Source organism: Triturus cristatus, chromosome 2_2, assembly GCF_964204655.1.
Source record: "Triturus cristatus chromosome 2_2, aTriCri1.1, whole genome shotgun sequence".
Lineage (NCBI taxonomy): Eukaryota > Metazoa > Chordata > Amphibia > Caudata > Salamandridae > Triturus > Triturus cristatus.
In genome coordinates this window covers 196,472,934-196,493,245 of record NC_140582.1, presented here as the reverse complement: position 1 = coordinate 196,493,245, position 20,312 = coordinate 196,472,934, and the positions used below count along the sequence as shown (strand labels likewise).

The 20,312-nt window shown below is 43.9% G+C and overlaps 1 protein-coding gene across 1 annotated transcript in view; it reads left to right on the top strand.

Annotated features, from left to right (window-relative positions):
- Nucleotides 1-20,312, top strand: part of STPG2 (sperm tail PG-rich repeat containing 2) — a 2,141,360-nt gene that overhangs the window by 119,585 nt on the left and 2,001,463 nt on the right. The window lies entirely within an intron of this gene.

Here is a 20,312-nt window from a genome sequence, read left to right as displayed (position 1 = left end):
AGCTGGACCCACGGCGCATTTTCAATAAATCCACAAAAAATACATCTAGATCCAATGAATTTAAATTCAATTCAATTACAGAGTCATTGATTATCCTGAAATTCTCATATGGGTCTAGTCCGCTTTGGCCAAATTGGCTAACTAAGTGGTGAGACCTTCTATATGCCAGGCGCCATGCTGCCACAAAGCAATAGACAACATTTAGTTTATTTTCCTGTACACATGCACAACCTGCAACCTCTAAAAGCTCTGGAAATCTTTAGTTGTGCAGGAGGCAGAGACACAGTCGGGACAGTAATAGGACAGGTTACGTTTATCCTGTTACTATCCCAATTCTACTTCTACTTCATTACCTATGACTTAACATTTCCAGATCTTCTTTCCCAACTTATTTGCCAAAAACTTGTATTTGCCTCCGGCTACTTTTCCGAAACTACTTCCAGATCAAACGGTCTTCTGGTCATGTATAAACCTTTCAACCCCCAAACAATGTAATTATATGTCTTAGAAGGCAGAGAAGACCAGTTAAAACAAAATAGAAATTATAATTATGCACATTTGCATCTGTAATTTGTCCTCCGAATTTGAACTGTTGGCACCAATATTTCTCTCATTTGCTTACTTGCCTTTAACGCAGTTCTGAAGAAAAAGATTTTCAAGGACAAAATCATGGTAGGCATGGTCTCAGTCTTCCAAGAGCATCTGCAGCGACCCCTCCCCCCCCAAAAAAGTCCTCTGGCGTTGTAACCCCCTCATTGGTTTCCCATTCATGTGGAGAGGCTGGGGAGGAGCTAAGTGGCCCAGCACCAAGCCATATCATGGATGCTTTTCGACCGTATCAATCGAAAATCATGCTACTCTTCAACATGCTCTGAAAATTTCAGTGCTTAATAGCAAAGTTCTAATTGCTCACTCTTTGTATTTTTGCCCTTAGCACAGATATGGGATTTAAACTTTTGCCTAGATCAGACCATCTAGAATTGGTAAGGGCAGTAGAGTGCACTTCACCCAGTCACTTACTCAATCCCTTATGTAGTCACTAACTCCCTAAAAGGTTTCCACCACTTTATTCGATCTATCGTGACTACAAATAGCCATGAGCTAACACACAGAGTTTGTATTTATGTTTTTTTTTCATGCAAAGGATATATAATTGTCTCGGCATCAAACCTACGTGCCCTTTGTTTAGTGACTGAGAAAGTTGGATATTTATATAGCACGATGTGCCTAACAAAGGTCCAAAGGTACGTCAGATAAGCAAAACTGTATGTTTCTGCGTAGCAATGAAACCCTAACCAAATCTGGACAAACTGATTTATGAATCAGAGGCTCACCTGAAAATATTTGCAAGAATATTATATAACGGGCTAATATTACATTTGCTGATGATGTATTTTGTAAGCTCGCTGGAGAGATTGTTAAATCTTGGCACTGTGACAAGTTCCTCGTTAATTTGGTATTTGAAAAATGTGTCCTTTTGGCTGATATCAAAGACTTTGAAAAAGCCTACAAGTGAGATATGTTTTATAATTAGCTATGTTGAAGGTTGTTGTAGATAGGATATTTTATACATCTCCCATTAAACATTTTTCTATGCATTGAGACAGCCAAGATTGTGATATCTTATTGTCAGGCCACACAAGACTCTGGATGCATCATTGGAGGTGCTAGTAGTTTATACATTTTTTACTCATGAAGAAATAAATGTAGGCTTTTTAAGTTATCCAGCTTAGACCATGAAGGGACTGGTAGTGGTTTTGCAGTGACCTAAAAGTGTAAATTAAAACAGGTTGCACAAGCATTGGCAGCAGACATATATAATAATATCTTGTTACTTGGAGAGGTTATTGACCAAGATGGCATCCAGAGTGGAAACAAGATCGACAAGACATGGCATGTTTGGGGGCATTGTGTGCATAGCATGGTCAAAGAAAGACCATCATGTGACTGGAATTTCCAAACATATGTTCTAATTTTTTTCCAGTTAAAAATGTAATGCGTCAATAGTTGACTGTGAATAGGTGGAGTCGACTCCCTCACCAGGATCACGGTTAATGCTAAGACACATCACCAAATGGGTGCTTGAGGCGGTCTGTCAAAATGTGGCGAAAGACAGTGAAAACAATACGTTGATAAGGCTGAGCCTAGTAACATGAGAAGGAAATCCATGAATAATTGTCGTCACTGTCACGGAGGTTACTTTCTTCAAGAAAACAGTCAACCCTCTTGTGAGATCCAGTAAACAAGCCATTGACAAGAAACTGAGTGGGTGTGGCCAGAAGGAACTTGGGAATGGGATATTTCCACCAAACTCAAAAACCTAATCTAATTTAGAATTAATATATTATAACATATTAGCTAGCTCAAGGACAACGTTTTCTAGGTGCCTTGGAAATCTGAAAAGAAGTATTTGAAGCTGGGTATAGTAAAAATGACATAGATTATGGAAACCTGAGCTTGTGAGAAAGTGACATTTAGACCTGACATGACACCTACATTCCTGAAACTTGGCTAAACCCTGAGCATTCTCAGGGGCATTCACAGGCTTCCAGTGCAGACATCATTCCACTATGGTAGCTCTGTTCCCAACTATCTGTATCTTTGTCCTTTTTGAGCAGTGGCTTCCAGCAGTGGTTACAATATTGTAGCTCAAGCCTGTGCATTATTTTTTCAGTGGTACCACAATCCCCTTTTAATCTTGTAGTTTGACTCCTGACTATTCAGTTCATGCAACATTCATCTACAACTGTATATTGCTTTAGAACATATTTTTAAACAATTGAGGTCCAGGGATAACATATTTGAAAGCAAGCTGCCAAGTAGAAAGAAAATGTAAGTGACCTAAATTATTTCAAGCCAATATGAATTTACCTTTTTTGCTTTAACTTGTGGTGATACAAAGTCACCATCATTTATTTGCTCTTAATAATATGTTAACTTGCAAAATGCTTAACCGTTACTTTAATGTGTGTACACGGTATTTTTCATTTAGATTTATTGAAACAAGTGATTTATATATTTTCAATTTAGCTATAATTGGGATCTTAACATTAACATTAGTGGGCCCAGGTGCCTGACTCCATTTTAAAATGCTGTATTTTCTTTTCTTCTAGTGCAAACGTTTTGTTTCAGCCCCCCAAGTCACTGTGTTCTCATCAAAAATGTATTTTTGTTAGCTTGTTGTGTAAAGGTTATGCTTGTTGAAGATAATTGGTTGGATGATGATTCTCAGCACATGCACGGGATGGGAGGCACAGGAGGTGGATACTCCTTTACAAGATATTGTGAAGGCCATGATGATGTAAAAGTATTTCATTGTATTATCCGTGAGAACGAGGCTGACACTAAATACATATGGAAATGCTGATTTTTGATTGAATCTTATTACCTTGGGAATAAAAGTGCGATTTAATTGTATGCTTTGCCTTTTGTTTGTGAGACTTCCTCCTATCCACCTTTTGCAGTCAGACATCTCTCTCTTCAGACCCAACTAGGCTTATATTTCTGCTCATAGACTTACTTTCTAGGCCAAGTACATTTCTATTTTTCTTGTGTGGAACCTTCATTTCGTTTTACTTTCAATGCTATATTTTATGACACCAGCTGCTTCAAAATGTTCTGACTTCCCCACAACCTTAGAGAAGCATTAGGGAGTTTCCCTTTTTTGGAATAGGATTTTATCTCATTTTGTATATCCTGTCTTTCATATTGTGTACTTACATTTGACAAATTCAATTGCATGGATTATATTCATACATGCTGTATTCAGGTGACTACTGATTTATGTTTAACTGATTAGAGATTGTAACTTTACTACTTTTCCTTCTCTGTTGCTGTTCTTGTGAGGAAAATACTGATTCACTGTCATTGATATATTGTAGAATTTACAATTTTAGTCTCAGTTTGAGATAAAAGTCCATTCCAGTGCAGGAAGCAGAAATTCGAGTTTGCGCCAAGTTTATGAAGTGTAAATTCTTTCCTTATCTCTCCCGCTATCACTTGCTGTCCATTCTTTTCCACTTGAAATCATTATGCTGGCTATTGGACTGAGAAAGATAAATGATGTTACTTGGTTTATATTTCAGGCATAATTTTTCACTCTATATATCATTGAGGTTTTTCACAGAGGCAGACATGATCAGTTTTCATTTGTAAAAACAAGACATATTTATATCAGGTCTGTGCTGGAGGAGTTCTTATTGGTGTAGTTCTGTTTTTAGTAGATTGCAGAATGATTGTTGACATCTAAGGAAACATAATTTATCTATGAGTGTCAAACAACATGAAGTCCTTTGTAAGTGTGCTGAGGCAGCCCCTGGTAGGTGACAGCTCCGCTCCTCCCATCCTAACTAGATGGCCCACCTTGACAACATCTAGTCCACGTTTGTATCACTGTCTTGGAGCAATACACAAAGGCCAGCTGCCAACTACAGCAAATCATGTGACCCAGGATACAGGCTATAGGCACTAATGGTTAGGACAAGAAAATGCCAACTTTAAAGTCGATTTTTCAGACTTTTGACATAAAATATGCCTTTACCATTAAAGAAGGTTTTAAATTACAATTCATTAGCGACCAAGCATGATATTTCTACCTGTTTCCAAACAAAATGTATAACTTATTAAATGTAATAGGGTTACCCAATGTCATCCTATGGAAGAGATAGGCCTCACAGTAGTGAAAAACAAATGTAGGAGTTTTTCACTACCAGGAAATGAAGATTAAAAGTACATGTCAAAATTTTTAAAAGCAATGCATCCTGCCCTTGGACTGTTTAGGGCCTACCCTATGGTTGACTTATATGTATTAAAAAGGAAGGTTTAGGCCTGGCAAAAGGTTGAAATCACTATACAATGGGAGGCCTGAGTCGTGTTTTAATTAAGCTACTTAAGTGGGTGCACATTAAGTGCTCCAGGACCACTAGAAGCATTAATTTACAGCCCCTGTGTACAAGTAGTTCCACTTTAAAAGGGACTTTTAAGTAAATTAAATGTGCCAATTTGGTGTAAGAAAATGTTACTATGTTTAAAGGAGAGAGCAAAAACGAATTCAGAAAACAGAAGGGTTAAAGGCAAACGATTTGTGGGTGACCCTGCAGAGGGGGCCAAGTCCGACAAATGCCTTTTCAAAATTAATGACTGGAGAATTATTGTATGTCTGTACTCTTCTAATACAGTGCCTGGTACCCCTTGTTGTGATGAATAGTATGGGGCCGATTACGATCCTGGAAAAACCCGGTACAAACCGTGGGTCGGAGCTTTTTCTCCGTCCGACTCGTACCGGGTTGTAAAACTTTACAAACATGCAATTACGATTCGTTCGGAAACACCATTCCCGTACGATTCGGAAAAAAGACCAACCGACAGAAAAATACATACAAATGTGATCTGGGACACCGCGGACGTGACGTCCGGACGGAGTTAGGCATGTTTTTACGTACCAGCAATTACGATTCGCACCGACTGCAGTCCGGATGGGAACATTTTTACGCCACCTAAAAAGTGCCGGAAAAGCTAAGTACGCAGCGATGTGAGCTGATTAGGGGGCCCGGTACGCGCCGTACCCCCCCCCCGCCCCCCGTATATACGGAGCGTACCCCCACCCCATATGTACGGAGCGTACCCCCACCCCCATATGTACGGAGCGTACCCCCCAGCCCCCCGTATGTACGGAGCGTACCCCCATACCCCCTAGCCCCCCGTATGTACGGAGCATACCCCCATACCCCCCAGCCCCCCGCATGTATGGAGCGTACCCCCCAGCCCCCCATATGTACGGAGCGTACCCCCGTACCCCCCAGCCCCCGCATGTACGGAGCGTACCCCCCAGCCCCCCATATGTACAGAGCGTACCCCCATACCCCCCAGCCCCCCGTATGTACGGAGCGTACCCCCCAGCCCCCCATATGTACGGAGCGTACTCCCGTACCCCCCAGCCCCCCGCATGTATGGAGCGTACCCCCCAGCCCCCCATATGTACGGGGTAACCCCCGTACCCCCAGCCCCCCGTATGTACAGAGCGTACCCCCGTACCCCCCAGCCCCCATATGTACGGAGCGTACCCCCGTACCCCCCAGCCCCCCGTATGTACGGAGCGTACCCCCGTACCCCCCAGCCCCCCAGATGTACGGAGCGTACCCCCACCCCCATATGTACGGAGCGTACCCCCACCCCCATATGTACGGTGCAGACACCCAGCGCGGGGGTACGCTCCATACATACGGGGGGCTGGGGGGTACGGGGGTACGCTCCGTACATATTGGGGGCTGGGGGGTACGCTCCGTACATGCGGGGGGCTGGGGGGTATGGGGGTATGCTCCGTACATATGGGGGGCTGGGGGGTACGCTCCGTACATATGGGGGTGGGGGTCCGGCGCGTTCATGCGTACGGACGCACCGTACATACACGGGTGGGGGTACGACTCGAACGTACACGGGGGGGTTCGACTCGAACGTACACGGGGGGGGGGGTACGACTCGAACGTACACGGGGGGTACGCACCGTACATACACGGGTGGGGGTACGACTCGAACGTACACGGGGGGGTTCGACTCGAACGTACACGGGGGGGTTCGACACGTACACGGGTATACATACAGGGGGGTTCGGCGCGTACGTACGGGGGCTGGGGGGGGTCGGCGCGTATGTACGGGGGCTGGGGGGGGTCGGCGCGTACATACGGGGGCTGGGGGGGGGTCGGCGCGTATGCGGGCACGTCTCCATGGTTGCTATGGGAGTTCGGTGCGGACGGTGTTTTTTCCATCCGGTTGTGACCTCGGACGCACGGGATGGATCGTGATTCCTCGGTCGGACTTCACCTTTCACATTTGTACGGTAAATCGTACGAGGACGTGTCGGACACATTTTCCGACCCGAGGACGTGTGGGGAATGATTCCCAATGCGGTTCGTATGGACTTTTTACCATGCGAATCGTGATTGCCAGTTCGTACGGCACTTGTACGATTCGTACGGTAAAAAGACCAGATACGAGTCGCACGGGGAAATTTTTTACCGGATCGTAATCGGCACCTGAATGTAGAAACTAAGACACTCGCTGTAGTATTGCCCACCAGATTGCGGGAGGTAATAAATACATTGGTACATCCTGATCAATCTGGCTTTATATCTTGTTGGCCACCAGAATAAATATAAGATGTTGGTTTGGTTGCATGATATATGCTGAGAAAATCCTGGAGCCAGTAGTTGTTATCCTGTTGAATGTGACTCATTTAAGTGGCCCTTGCTTTATTTGAAGTTCTTAGGAGAATGGGGTTTGACCCAAAGTACGCTACCTAGCTTAAACTGTTATACAGACAACCCATAACTATTGCTTCAGTGAACAGCGCAATATCAGATCCCTTCCCACAAATAAAAGGACAAGACTGGGCTCCCACTGGCCCCCGTGATATTCGTCCTAGCATTAGAACCACTGGCGAGCTGGATCTTGAAGGATCCACTGGTCGGGGGTGTGAGGTGGAATAGAGATATGGGACAAATGGATTTCATTATACACTGATAACATCCTACTGCAGGACAACCGAAAACAACCACAGACAAACTATTGCAGATGTTTAACATATTTTGGAAGTAGTCTAGATTTTTATTATTTGTGAGAAATCAGTGTTATACCCACTTACCACCTAGGCTTCAGCCCAATCACCCCTATGTCCATTACCATTGAATAAGGGGGGCTTTAAACATCTGTGCATTTTCATAACATGAGATTCCAACAATTTTGTAAACACAATCTCCCTTGCCTACTTAATAAATTAAGGGCAAATGTTGAACTTTGGAGAAAAGTTTGGTTGTAGGATGACCTGTCTTATTTAAAATGATTGTTTTGACCGAGTTTGAATATGTTCTATAAAACACACTCTTCTGGGGCCTGGAAGCCCACTGCCAAGTATCTGGGCAGGTGTGGAGTCCTAAGCAGCGAACCACCCCTGTGGGACTGTGACCAGAGTTAGTTACAAGTTACAAGAGGTGGGCAATCTCAAAGGATTAAAAAATGGTATGCAATAGGACAAAGACAATTGGGTGATATTGTAGTGTAGTTGCTATAGTACCCCTGCTGCACCTGCGCTTTTGGATAACATACACTGTGGGTCTGGTGGTAGACTGATTATGTGCACTCCCACCACGTATGTTAGCCTTGTTTGCAATAGTTAGCTCACAGTGCCATTAGAATCTCCTTTTATTAGAGAGATTAGTTTTTGACAACCTCAGAACACAACAAACCCTGATTCCTCAGACTCGTGGAAACAATATACTACTTTTCACCCAGTCACTCGTGCTTGCTCATGTTGTCTCAGCGAGATACACAGAAGAAACAGTCGAGCGTGTTTACAATAAGAATTTATTGTACCATTGTTCTTCTAGTGTAAAATATATGCGCTGCTACAACTGTTACACAGTAGCAGAGATACAGGATCAGCAGTACAGTGAATAAAAAGGAATAGTACAGTTCTACCATTTTGCAATAGTCATGAACATATACATGAATATAAAATGCATTTATAAAATAAAGCGCATACTCCTACGAGGCCTGTCTAGATGTACCTAAGTGTACCTAGCATGTGAGTAGGTGTGAAAGAGCTAATAAGCCTAGGAGCCAAGAATCCCGCTAGGATTTAGTCAAACCCCATTACCTGAATAATGAGAGTGTGGGACCTCATCCTGGTCTCGAGTTGGACACCCCGCAAGGGATGTTTAGACCACTGTCAGCTGGAGTGACTGCATGCAGGAGCCTCAGCGTCTCGGGCAGTAGCGGCTCATGGAGGGAGTTCGGTGGGGCAGTGAGGTGGGGCGGGGGAGGGGAAATGTAAACACCGGAATATGGATGAACGGAGGTAAGTACACATTTAAATTAATAAAACGAATTCCTTTGCGCGCGCTGCATCGCATTTTGCGATGCAGCGCGCGCAACGAAATTCGTTTTATAAATGTGTACTTACCTCCGTTCATCCATATTCCGGTGTTTACATTTCCCCACCCTGCCCCTCTCCAGCCCCGCCTCACTGCCTCACCAAACTCCCTCCACGAGCCGCTACTGGTCTCGGGTCAGTGTGTCGGCCTTTAAGTCTTGGTTCCCTCCAACTACTGATAGCAAGAGGTGCTTTTCCCCTTGTGCGTGTGTTAGCCAATAATTAGTATTTGGATGACATATGGGATTAAACCTTGTGCATAGATAGGCGAGGTGAAGTATACCCCCTGGGTAGTGTCCTCATAAATTATCCGTATGTGCTAAGGATGACGTCTTAGCGTTATTGATTGGGAAAAACCTCCCTCTGCATGGAACTAGGTGAAAGGTTTAGCCCATGAAAGGCGTCAATCCTTATAAGGCGTTCTGTACCTATTAGGAATTTTGTCCTTATAAGGCTTGTTCATGTGAAATGTAGGGGAGATGATGTAGGTGAAAGGGTATGATGTTCCCTGGACCTATATTAGAGTACCTATATGAAACATAACAATATGTTGAATCAAACACATGTGAAGTCCTTTGAAATAATTAAGAGGAAATATAAAATGGCAGACGCTGAGATATTCCAATTTAGGCAGCTTAAACATGCCACAGAAGAACAACTGGGGAAAATGTACAGGTAGAACAGAGCTTCCCGTTAGAAGATATAATCCCGCCTGAACCCATTCCCAAAAAGATGCTATCTCTAATATACAGGAAAAATCATCTACAACTCACCAAACATATTACATAAACTCAGAGAACTGGTCAGTAGACCTGGGCAAATTGGAAGGATAAAAATGGGTGGAAGCAAGCGAGATGACCATAAGAGCATGGTTCATGCTAGTGCAGTTGAAGATCATGCAAAGGATCTATTGTATCAGGACACAAATGGTTATATTTGGCAGAACCAATACTGACAGGTGTCTTAGGGTTGCGGGCTAATGGGCATTTGTTTACACACAATGTAGGCCTGTCCTCGATTGAAACCCTTCTGACAGGGTGTTAATGCATATTGACAAGTATTGCAGATTCCTGTATAGTCCTAAATGCAAAACTGTTTGTTTTGGGGATATGGAGTGAGGAAACCCCATCTAAATACCTGAAATTGTTCTGTAATTTAGAGCTGATGGTACTGAGACGAAACGTGTCCAGATTGTGGACGTCAGGAACACCTCCTGAATTGCCATATTAAAAAAAAGATATGGATTGGCATTGTATGGTCAAAAAAAACATATATGAGGGCAGATGATGGCCAAAGAAATTCAATAAAATATAGTGGTGCTTGCTTTGCATATGCTGTACTAAGCTATATAATAGTAACAAATGGGATGTTTTAAGCGAGTAAAAGAACAGGGAATTGAAACCAGATACTCTTCACATGTTAAACATGGATTTGAAGTAATGCCCTCCAATGATATCTGCTAATTTAGTCTTGAATTCACAAATAAGTGTACGTAATGGAATGATAAGTAACTCTGAACTTGATACTGATCTGACTTAAGTTCAATATAAAAATTCAATGAAATATTTTAAAAAGAGGTTAATTTCCCCCTGGATTGGAATTGCTTGAAATAAGCAGAGCACCTTGGAATTGTTAATCGTGCTATGTGCCTTGTCCATGAAAGCTTACTCTTCATTAAAGGATTGCTGTGATTTTTGTGTGTCTTTTTGCAACAGGTGGAGTGTGTGTGCTCATGTGGTTGGCGTTGATCAGGTTTGCTAATATCCTGTCTAACCAGTTGCCAAAGGCTTTAGACTATATCGGATTATCAATGCTGAGTAGGGCTGTGGTCCTGTAAGAAGTGTATAATAGGGGGCTTTCCCCAATATAGGTATTGTCCATATTATGGCTTCTCCTATAGTCCCATAATAGGGGTAATTGCACTCTATTCCGCCATGTATTAAAAAAAGGCTTTAAGTTGAACCTCAATAAGGTCTAATAGGTTTTAAAGAAGTTTGGCCCTGGGGCTTTATTATTCGCCAGAGATTTTATTGCATATTCAATTACTTCGCTGAATATTGGGTCATCAAGAAACTCTCTTTGGTCATACATAATGTTGGAAGCAATGTCTCTTTATTGTAGTGGCCTTATAATTCATAGGAGAAGTCTACCGTTGAGTATAGGCATTGATGATATTTCTAAAATTCATTGTTTTTCCACTAACCCTTTGAAGAGATCTAATTTCTCTATTGAATGCTTTTCTCTTTTTACACTCAACTGCCTTGCAAAATGAGGGCCTTTTTTTTTCTTGTCAGATAAGAATGTTGTTTTAAAAAGAGGTGATTCATCTCTACCTTATTAGTGTGGAGGGCTCACAGTTGCCTGTAAGTTCACATATATTAGCAATTGTGGTTTTAGCTCTGTGCTCCCTTTCTTTGTTTTTCAGCTCTTGATCCAGTTTCAAGTTTATAGGGATTGGAACTTACCAGAGGTGCACCATGAGTGAAATATATTTCCCTCTTAGAACTGCCTTGAAGGCATCCCAGACTTCAACGGGTGAGATTCTCATTCAGGGAAAACTATTCTTCCATCTGTTTAGCTAGTTTATTTCGGAAGACTGGGTCTCTGAAAATAGACTGTTGTATCTGCCAGAGCTGTGTATGTCTCTGCAGCAAGCCTACATTTAATTTAGTGAATTCAGTTACCACAGATCCGGATCCGAGATTGGTATGGTCCTATGTCAGCTCCGACAATCATGAGATCCTATGGGATTATTCACAAGAATAAAGTCTGTGAGTGAGTAGATTCAATGTGATAGAAGAGAGTGTAAATATTATCGTTTGGATGATATTCACACCAGATTTCGTGTCAACTCAGATTACCTTATGTGTGTTTAAGCCTTTTCAAGAATGTGTTGCCGAACCCCTTCCTGGTTTGCATCTGTCTATCTGTCCATCCCATTCAATATTAAAACCAATCGGCAAAACGTTATCGCTGACTGCAAATTCCTCTATGATAGAATCCAAACTTAGTAACAACGTTTATTGTTGTAGTATTTAGGGAGTATACTGTATCTATGGAGAGAAGGTGGCTAACATTCTGAATTCAGAGCATTAAGACTCTTCCCTCTTAATTGACCCCTTGTTTCAGTCATCACATAATTACAGCGATAGTAAAATGTGCTCACCATGCTAGGTGACTCACAATGAAACAGTCTTCTCCTGTTAAAGAGAGGCCAGAGTGCTCTTAGGCAGTGACTCATTAGATATAATACATGGTAAATGCTCCTGCAGCGGCTTTACACTTTATCTACCCTGATTAATATTCATTATTTGTGTAATATTTCTTCTTTGGCAATTTTGATATGTTACATCACAGTGGTCATATCGTCATTAGTTACACGTATCGACAGGGGGGGATCGATGGCGGCCTGCATGCTCTGTTATGGTTAATAGGGAAAAGGGGTATAAAGCTGGTGTAGTGGCTGAGCCATCGGTAATCTGGAGTAGTACCAGTGCAGTTGAATGGTTGAACCAGTTGTGGCTGAGTTCGGAGGGTGATATGGTGTATAGAGGCTGATCGTCCACACTTATATGGTTCTGCTAGGGCCTGCTCTTTCAGCCTGCATATCTGGTCTTCGGTGGCTCTGAAAATTGAAAATGCTCATTCCAAGGATTTGTCTTTCGAAATCTGCTGTACTGTGGATTGTAAGATTGCAGACATGGAGGTTACTCTGAAAATGTACATGCTCATTTATGAAGAAGTCATGCAGCACAGCAAGTCACCTTCCAGCGTTGCACCGAGTGACAGCAAAAGGGCAGGAATGTGCTGTATTTAAGGTAATACAGCACATTCCTGTCCTTTCCCTTGCAATGGTACCCTTTTGGTAGCCTAGCGCCAATGCAGGCACCCTTTTACCATGGTGCAAGAGTGATTGCGTTGCATGCTGGATTGTTTTTGTGCAGGAAGGTACTCCTTGCACAAAACCAAAACTGGGAGGCATATTCCTCTTTCTGTGTGTGCTTCAGAATGCAGCACACATAGAAAGAGAAAGTAACAAGAACAAATAGAGATATTTCTTCTTGTTATGCTTCCCCTGGAAAGGCGTAAGATTATGGCGCATTCACAGGTTTACATGTTCCTGTAAATCTGGTAATGCGTCAAAATCCATGGGAGTTGTGTGGGAACACCCATGCAATACCTTCCCAGGGCAGAGTAATGCAACACAGTGATTTGCGCTGCATTGCATTGCTACAGATTTATGAAGTCACTCAGAGCCACGCAAAGTGCCTTTACGTGCCCTAAAAAATTTGACTTTGAAGTTTTTCATCATGCATGTACCACGTTGCATAGTAGAAATGTTATGCAAGCCTCTCATAAATGTGCCCCTTAGTTGTATCCAATCTAATTGACTCTCTGTTGCTAGTTTGTCCTGAGCAGTGAGGCAGACCTTCATAGAAATGAAGTACAGTATGGTGTGTAGCAATACAACAAACTAACAATACACCAAGTATTACTAAAGAGTAAAACCGCAATGTGTCCATTGGCTGAAAAATAAATAAGTAATTGAGTAAAGAGAACTTGGTCTTTGTGGGAATATTGATTCCTTACCCAGTGGGTTAAAATAAATAGGTAATAATACATAGCCTTGTTGGGGGCTTGAAATACATAGCCATCCATTTATTAGCTGTTGAGTGGAAACAATAGAAACAAGTTTTGGCAAAGCCAATAGGTCTTGCCCTTGCAAGACCAATTGGCTTTTACAATGTGTTATAGTCATGCTGTACAGCAGCGTGGCTGCACAGCATAGCTAAAAGTTAGACCAAAAGTGCTATTACACGGTAAGCAACACGGACAACAGGAGGGTGGGAGGTGGGGGGAAAGGAGCAGCAGACAATGGGAGGGTTGAAGGTGCGGGAAAAAGCAACATGGACAGCGAGAGGTTACAGGGAGGCAACACACACAAAAGTAGGGATGGTGGGAGGGAAGAAGCAACACAGACCACGAAAGGGTGGGAGGGAAGAAGCAACATGGACAACAACGACAGGGGAAGAAGAAAGAGAAAATAGTTTCTGAATCATAATGCAAGCAGCGGAAGGACACTAATCAAAATGAAACAATCAGTATTTGGTCTCTGTTCCAAATAAAACACGAGGAAGCAAAACTGTAACGCGCTGGCCAATCATGAGGCAGCAGAGAAGAGTAACATTGAAGCCAATTAATGGTAATCAATGGGCGGGCTCCAAGCCCCTTTTAGTAAACAAAATGCCCCACAAGCGACAGCACATGCCCGTTGTATTAGCCGAGATCAAATAAATCTGCACCAAAAGAAGGAATTTCACTTAAACTGTGCATTAGAGGGCAGTAGTGCACCATGAATATTCATTATATTACTGCACTGCCACTTTGATCACATAAACCTATGTGATTGAAGTAACTTACTTTAGTTTATTTATGCTGTTTCTCTGTGACGATATTTTAGACTTCCCAGCACATATGCCATATCTTCAACACTTGTACCAACAAATCTGGTCCACTTAGATACAGCTTTGACGGGTGGACCTCAAGCTGACCAATAGATCACAATGCCCTTTCCCCCCTACATTAGGGGGGCAACATATTAGTTCCATTGTTCGACTCTGCTCTGTTAGGAAGCCTTTCTGCTTTCAAGCACTTCCCGCCTCAGTAGGCAGGCTCAACATGAGAATGCGGCCAACACTGAACCAAGCACGCGAATGTCCCGGCGAAAGTCTGTAATGAGACTGTCTTTAGCAGATATTTTGATAAGGTTCAGGTCAGCCTTTTGTGTATATTATTTGGCAGGTGCAGCTAGCATTCCCTCATTTGTTACCCTCCCTCTTTTATAGCTATGTGATGTGATCCTAGTCCTGTGAGGCTTGACTTCTGGATGTGAAAGTCTTACAGTCTAAATCCTGTTGAAATGAAGAAGCCAGGGGCTTTTTTGTCCTGTTGGAAGATCTCACCTAGAGACCGATTTCTTCACCCTGCACTGCGCACGTTTTTTTCAGAAAAACAGATAGGGTGTCTGATTTGTTTCATTCACAGCGCTGTTCAGAAAGATTCCAGCGGACAAACACAGTAACATAGTAGTTTTACTTGTTTATTGTTACATGGCCCAGGAAATCTTGATCCACTTAACCCTTTTACTATGGGAGACACCTTTGAAACAGGGAAGTTGGATGGGTCACTGGCAGTGCGGTGGTTTCCGGTGCTCGGCACTGGCACTTAATTTCCTGCACTTAATTGCCGACATCAGCACTTAGGACAGCTCCCACATGATGGCGCTGTTTGGGTAATTTAAAGATGAGCAGAACAACAGGTGTTTATTGATTCAATGCACTCTAAAAACAACTAGTATCTGCCACTCAAGCCATTCTTAAAGCATTGGGGCCTCGAACAGTCTGAATTGTCACATTTGTAGCAGTGGGAGCAGTTGTGTAAGTACTGCCATTGGCAGTGGCAATGTGTAGTACAAACTGCGGTGGCCTCCTGATGAGGGCACTGGCACTTAGTTTTTACAAATGGTCACTGACAAGTAAATCTGCATTTCTTATCTAGGTATACTCTAAGGACTGAGCTGTGATGAATCCCGTAATCCTCCTTTGATGGCTAAAATATACAAAACCGTACTTATTTTTATGCAAACCGGATCCTCACGGTGTATTTTCTGCCACGGGACCGCATCTAATATTTTACTGTGTGCTTATGTGTATGTTTTTAGCGTTTTTTAACCCTCTGCATACCCGCACTTTAAAACATATCCTCTCTCACCTGCTGCTCGAGCGGGATCCCCTTCGCCTCACGCTGTGCCAAACGCCATCTTGGGACAGGCTTGAAGGCTGTAGTCAGGCGCCATATTGATAGGGGCACCAGGACCACAAGGGGATAGGATATAAAAGGGGACAAATGATAGTGCGCAGCGGGAGCGCCGTTGGCGCGCCGGAGGCAAGCCTGTCTGCCCCCGTCCGCGCTCCGGACGAGTACAGGATGACTGACGACTCACATAACGCTACCAAGGTTCGCCATTCGTATTCCAGGACACAGCTATTAAAGATAGGCAGCAGGATAATTAAAACACTGTAACTTCCCAGACCAAGTGGGTAAAAAAGGCTACCCTTTTCGGAGTGAGTGTAGACGAAAGGTGCACGAAGGCGCCGAATAATCTCAACTGTGGATTGCTTAACAGTAGATCTTTAGTCAAGCACCACACAGAAATCGCACTACTGATTGAAGATCTAAAGCTTGACGTACTATTCCTTGCGGAAACTTGGATCAGGGCAGAATCAGTAGTGGAGGTTGGCCTTGCCTGCCCTGAGGGCTTCAAAATCCTACATAAACCCAGAAAGAGAGGCAAAGGAGGTGGGGTGGGCTTAATCTACAGGGAGGGTCTTCGACCCCTCTTGTTACAGATGGATGAGCTGGAAGGTATTGAAGTGATGGCCTTCTCGTTTCATGGAGGCAGTGGCAATCTATTTTCAGGTTTGCTCTGCTATCGCCCCCCTGGGAGCAACACCCCACTGCAGCCTCTTTTGAAAACTATTACCAACCTGTCACTATCACACTCCAAACTGGTTATTCTGGGCGATTTTAACTGGTGGGAAAATGCTAACATGAAGAACCAGCTAAGGGACTTGATGTATACCTGCAATAGTCTTGGCCTTCAGCAATTAGTCACCTCCCCTACTCATAAGGGAGGCCACATACTTGATCTCCTTTTCGCACATGAGTCCGAGGCTAGACTCTTGAACATTCAGCCCCAAACTTGGACTGACCATTATTTTATTCATTTTAACTTGCTAATAGCTGTTACTTCAGCCCAAGCTAAACCCGCAGTATTGTATCGGGAAGGCAGAAACTGGTCCAAACTCGCAAAAGCGGGCACACTTCTTTCTCCTCCTACAGTTAGCCTCTATCAGGCTTCCAATACGGTGGAGGCGAATTATAACGCCTACTGTGAGTTTATCACTGCTCACCTAGATCATCTAGTCCCGATGAAACAGATAAGAATTAGGGATAAACCGTCTGCTCCCTGGTACGATGATGATCTGAGAGCGCAAAGACAGCTTTGCAGACGGGCTGACAGGAAATGGAGGAAGGGATACCTGGACATGGACAAGCGGACACTAAAATCAGCACAGAGCAGATATAAGCAGCTCATTATGGAGCGAAAAGCTAATTTTTATGCTGACTCTATAGTGCAAGCTTCTAATGGGGCTAAGGAACTGTTCAAAATTGTAAGGTCCATTTCGGCCCCGCACTGTCTCGAGAACAAAGCAGTAGCATCACAAAAGCTGTGTGATGAGATTGCTAACCACTTTAAAGATAAAGTGGCTAAGATAACTGATCTTTATAAGGATAATGTTACAGCCGACCAGGAGTTAGACAAGGGGTTGGCCAATGAGAGATCGAGCCGCCACTGTTCCTTAACTACTTTCCCCTCTTTTACGGACGTGTCGTTTGTTACAACGGCTCACAGTATCTCCTCTGGCTCACCTCTTGACCCCCTGCCCCATAGGGCATGGAAGCTCTATGGTCACTTGACCCTCCCATGGCTGCGCCAGATCTGCAACCAGTCTCTGGAAGTGGGTCTGGTTCCAGAGAATTGGAAACAGGCAGTGGTCTCCCCCCTTATCAAAAAACCAACTCTGGATCCAACTATACCAGCTAATTTCAGGCCCATTTCTCTCCTCCCTTTTCCTATTAAAATCTTAGAAAAGGTTGTAAGTAGGTCCCTTTCGGACTACTTAGAGGACAGCCATCTGCTGGATAAGGACCAGTTTGGCTTCCGTCCCGGCCACGGAACGGAGTCAGCCCTGGTCACTATGCTGGATAATATGCGAATGCGGGCTGAGAATGGGAGCACCACAGTTTTGGTACTCCTGGATTTGTCAGCCGCATTCGACACAGTGAGTCACACAATCCTGCTGGAGCGTCTGGAGGAGTTTGGGGTGAAGGGCCGGGCACTACAGTGGCTTCGCTCCTACTTGGTGGGAAGACATCAAATGGTGACTCTGGGACCTTTCTCCTCAGAAAAAACTCCAATGGCCTTTGGAGTACCGCAGGGCTCTAGCATTAGCCTCATCTTATTCAACATATATCTACAGCCACTCCTTCCAATCATCAAGGCGTTCGGGGTGGAGCGAATTAATTATGCTGATGATACACAATTGGTCTTTTCATTGGAAGGGAAACAGGCAGTTCCCCTTGAGCAATTTCATAGTTGCATGAGGCAGACCATCGACTGGCTACAAAGAAATAGCCTGCAGTTCAATGGAGATAAGACCGAGCTGGTGTACTTTGCGCCGATAAGGCAGATTCAACGCCTACCAGTGGACCTCAGGCTTGTTCCGGATGAGGCTCCACTGGTCCCAGTCAGCGTGGTACGAAATCTCGGCTTTCTATTTGACAGCAATCTCCAGCTGGATTCGCAGGCTAATAAGACAGCCAGCATATGCTTTGGGCTACTTCGGCTTTTACGCCGAATTCTTCCACTGCTGCCCGTAGACTCTCGAAGCACGGTTGTGAGGAGCACGGTGCTAAGCAGATTAGGTTACTGCAACTCCCTGTCTCTTGGAGCCCCCCAATACATTCTGCAGGGGCTACAGCGTGTTCAGTCCGCTGCGGCGAAGCTGGCGTTAAATCGCAAGTACGATTCTTCCTCCACTCAGGCGCTGCGTGATCTCCACTGGCTGCCAGTTAGAGAGAGGGTTCTCTTTAAGTCCCTTTGCTTAGTCCATAAAGCAACCTATGGGAGGGGCCCGGTCCCGCTCCAAGAAAGATTCACACGCTATTCCCCCTCAAGACAGTTGTGATCTTCTACTGCTAGCTTGCTGACACAACCTAGGTTTATACGCTCAAGGTTGGGTGGGAGGGCCTTTAGCATGGTTGGAGCACGGATGTGGAACGAGCTCCCACAGGGGCTTAGACAGACAGATTCGTTAATGGCATTCAGAAAGAGCCTTAAGACCTGGCTCTTTCCAGCAGCCTGATGTTCCCGGACCTCTCCCCCCTCAGCATAAGTGACCCATTCTGTCAGAGCGCCTGGATACCCGTAGGGTCGCAGTTTCGCGCTTTATAAATGTTAATACAATACAATACAATTTTTATGCAAATGTGCAATCAAATTTTGATTTCAGTGTTGTGAGGTTAAAATCCAAACCCAACACCTCTGAAATCTTTCTAGCGCCACCAACTAAGAAACCTAACTGTAATGTACATTTCATGAGGGGTAACTCCATCTGCAGACAAAATGTCTGACAGAAGGCCACATGAAACATTCTTAGCTATGGGAAAATAATCTTAGTCTATTCCACATTAACTAATTACACATGAGAACAGGCAGGGATGGCCCTGTGCACCAAAGCCGACCTATATTCCACTGGTTATTCGTATTTGACATCTCGCAATGTCTGCGGAGAGGCCTGCCAAAATGGCGTGCTAGACCCACATCAACAGGCGCTGCACAGGAAGTGAAAGGAGCACAATTTTAGCAGAACATTCAGTAGTGGTGTCCCTGGCCAGTAGATTTTGAAATCAGAGCAAACCCTAAGGAGCATATTTACAATGCCCCTGTGGCACTTACATGCCGCCAGAGTGCCACTTTTGTGATGCTCCGGAGGCGCAGTGTGCCAGCCCATATATACAAGGCTGCGCAAAGCCACCCTGCATGTCTTTTTGTGGCCTTGTAAATATGTATTAAAGCAATGCTTGACTTTGTATGGAAGGGGCATTGCATGGGCGTTGCTGTTGGTGCTCCCACGCAACACGCATCGTTTTTGACACTGCCCCAGATTTATAGCATAGCGTAAATCTGGGAAAGAGCAAAAACTAACGTCTTACCAAAGCAGGCGTGTACCTAGTTTTTTCCTCTTTCCACATATGCTGCATTATTAAGCACACATAGAACGAGGAAAACGCCTCCTTTGATTGTTTTTGTACAGGAAGGTGTCCCTTTCCTGCACAAAAAAAACGATGCCAATGACACAGACACCCTTGCACCATGGTGCAAGGGTGCCTGTGTTGGTGCTTGGCTGCAGTTTGTGTGCCAGCGCTGACAGAAAGGACAGGAATGTGCAGTATCTTGTAGCTACAGTGCATTCCTGCCTTTTTTTTTTTTTTTTTTTTGAAACCGTTTATTACAGGTCTTAAAAGTATACAAGTATGGGCCCACAACCTTCCGGCCGGCCGCTAGCAATAGTAGGAACATACGATATATATTCATGGAGCACGTGGTATTACAGAGGAGCATTTCTCAATAGATGACAATGTTGAAAACCACATCATCCAGGCCCCATTATGCGGTTTCATTTTAAATTAAGAACAACAAAAATTAAAACCACACCCACAAGGCAACCCACAATCAAAAATAGCAGCACGTGCTCCCCAA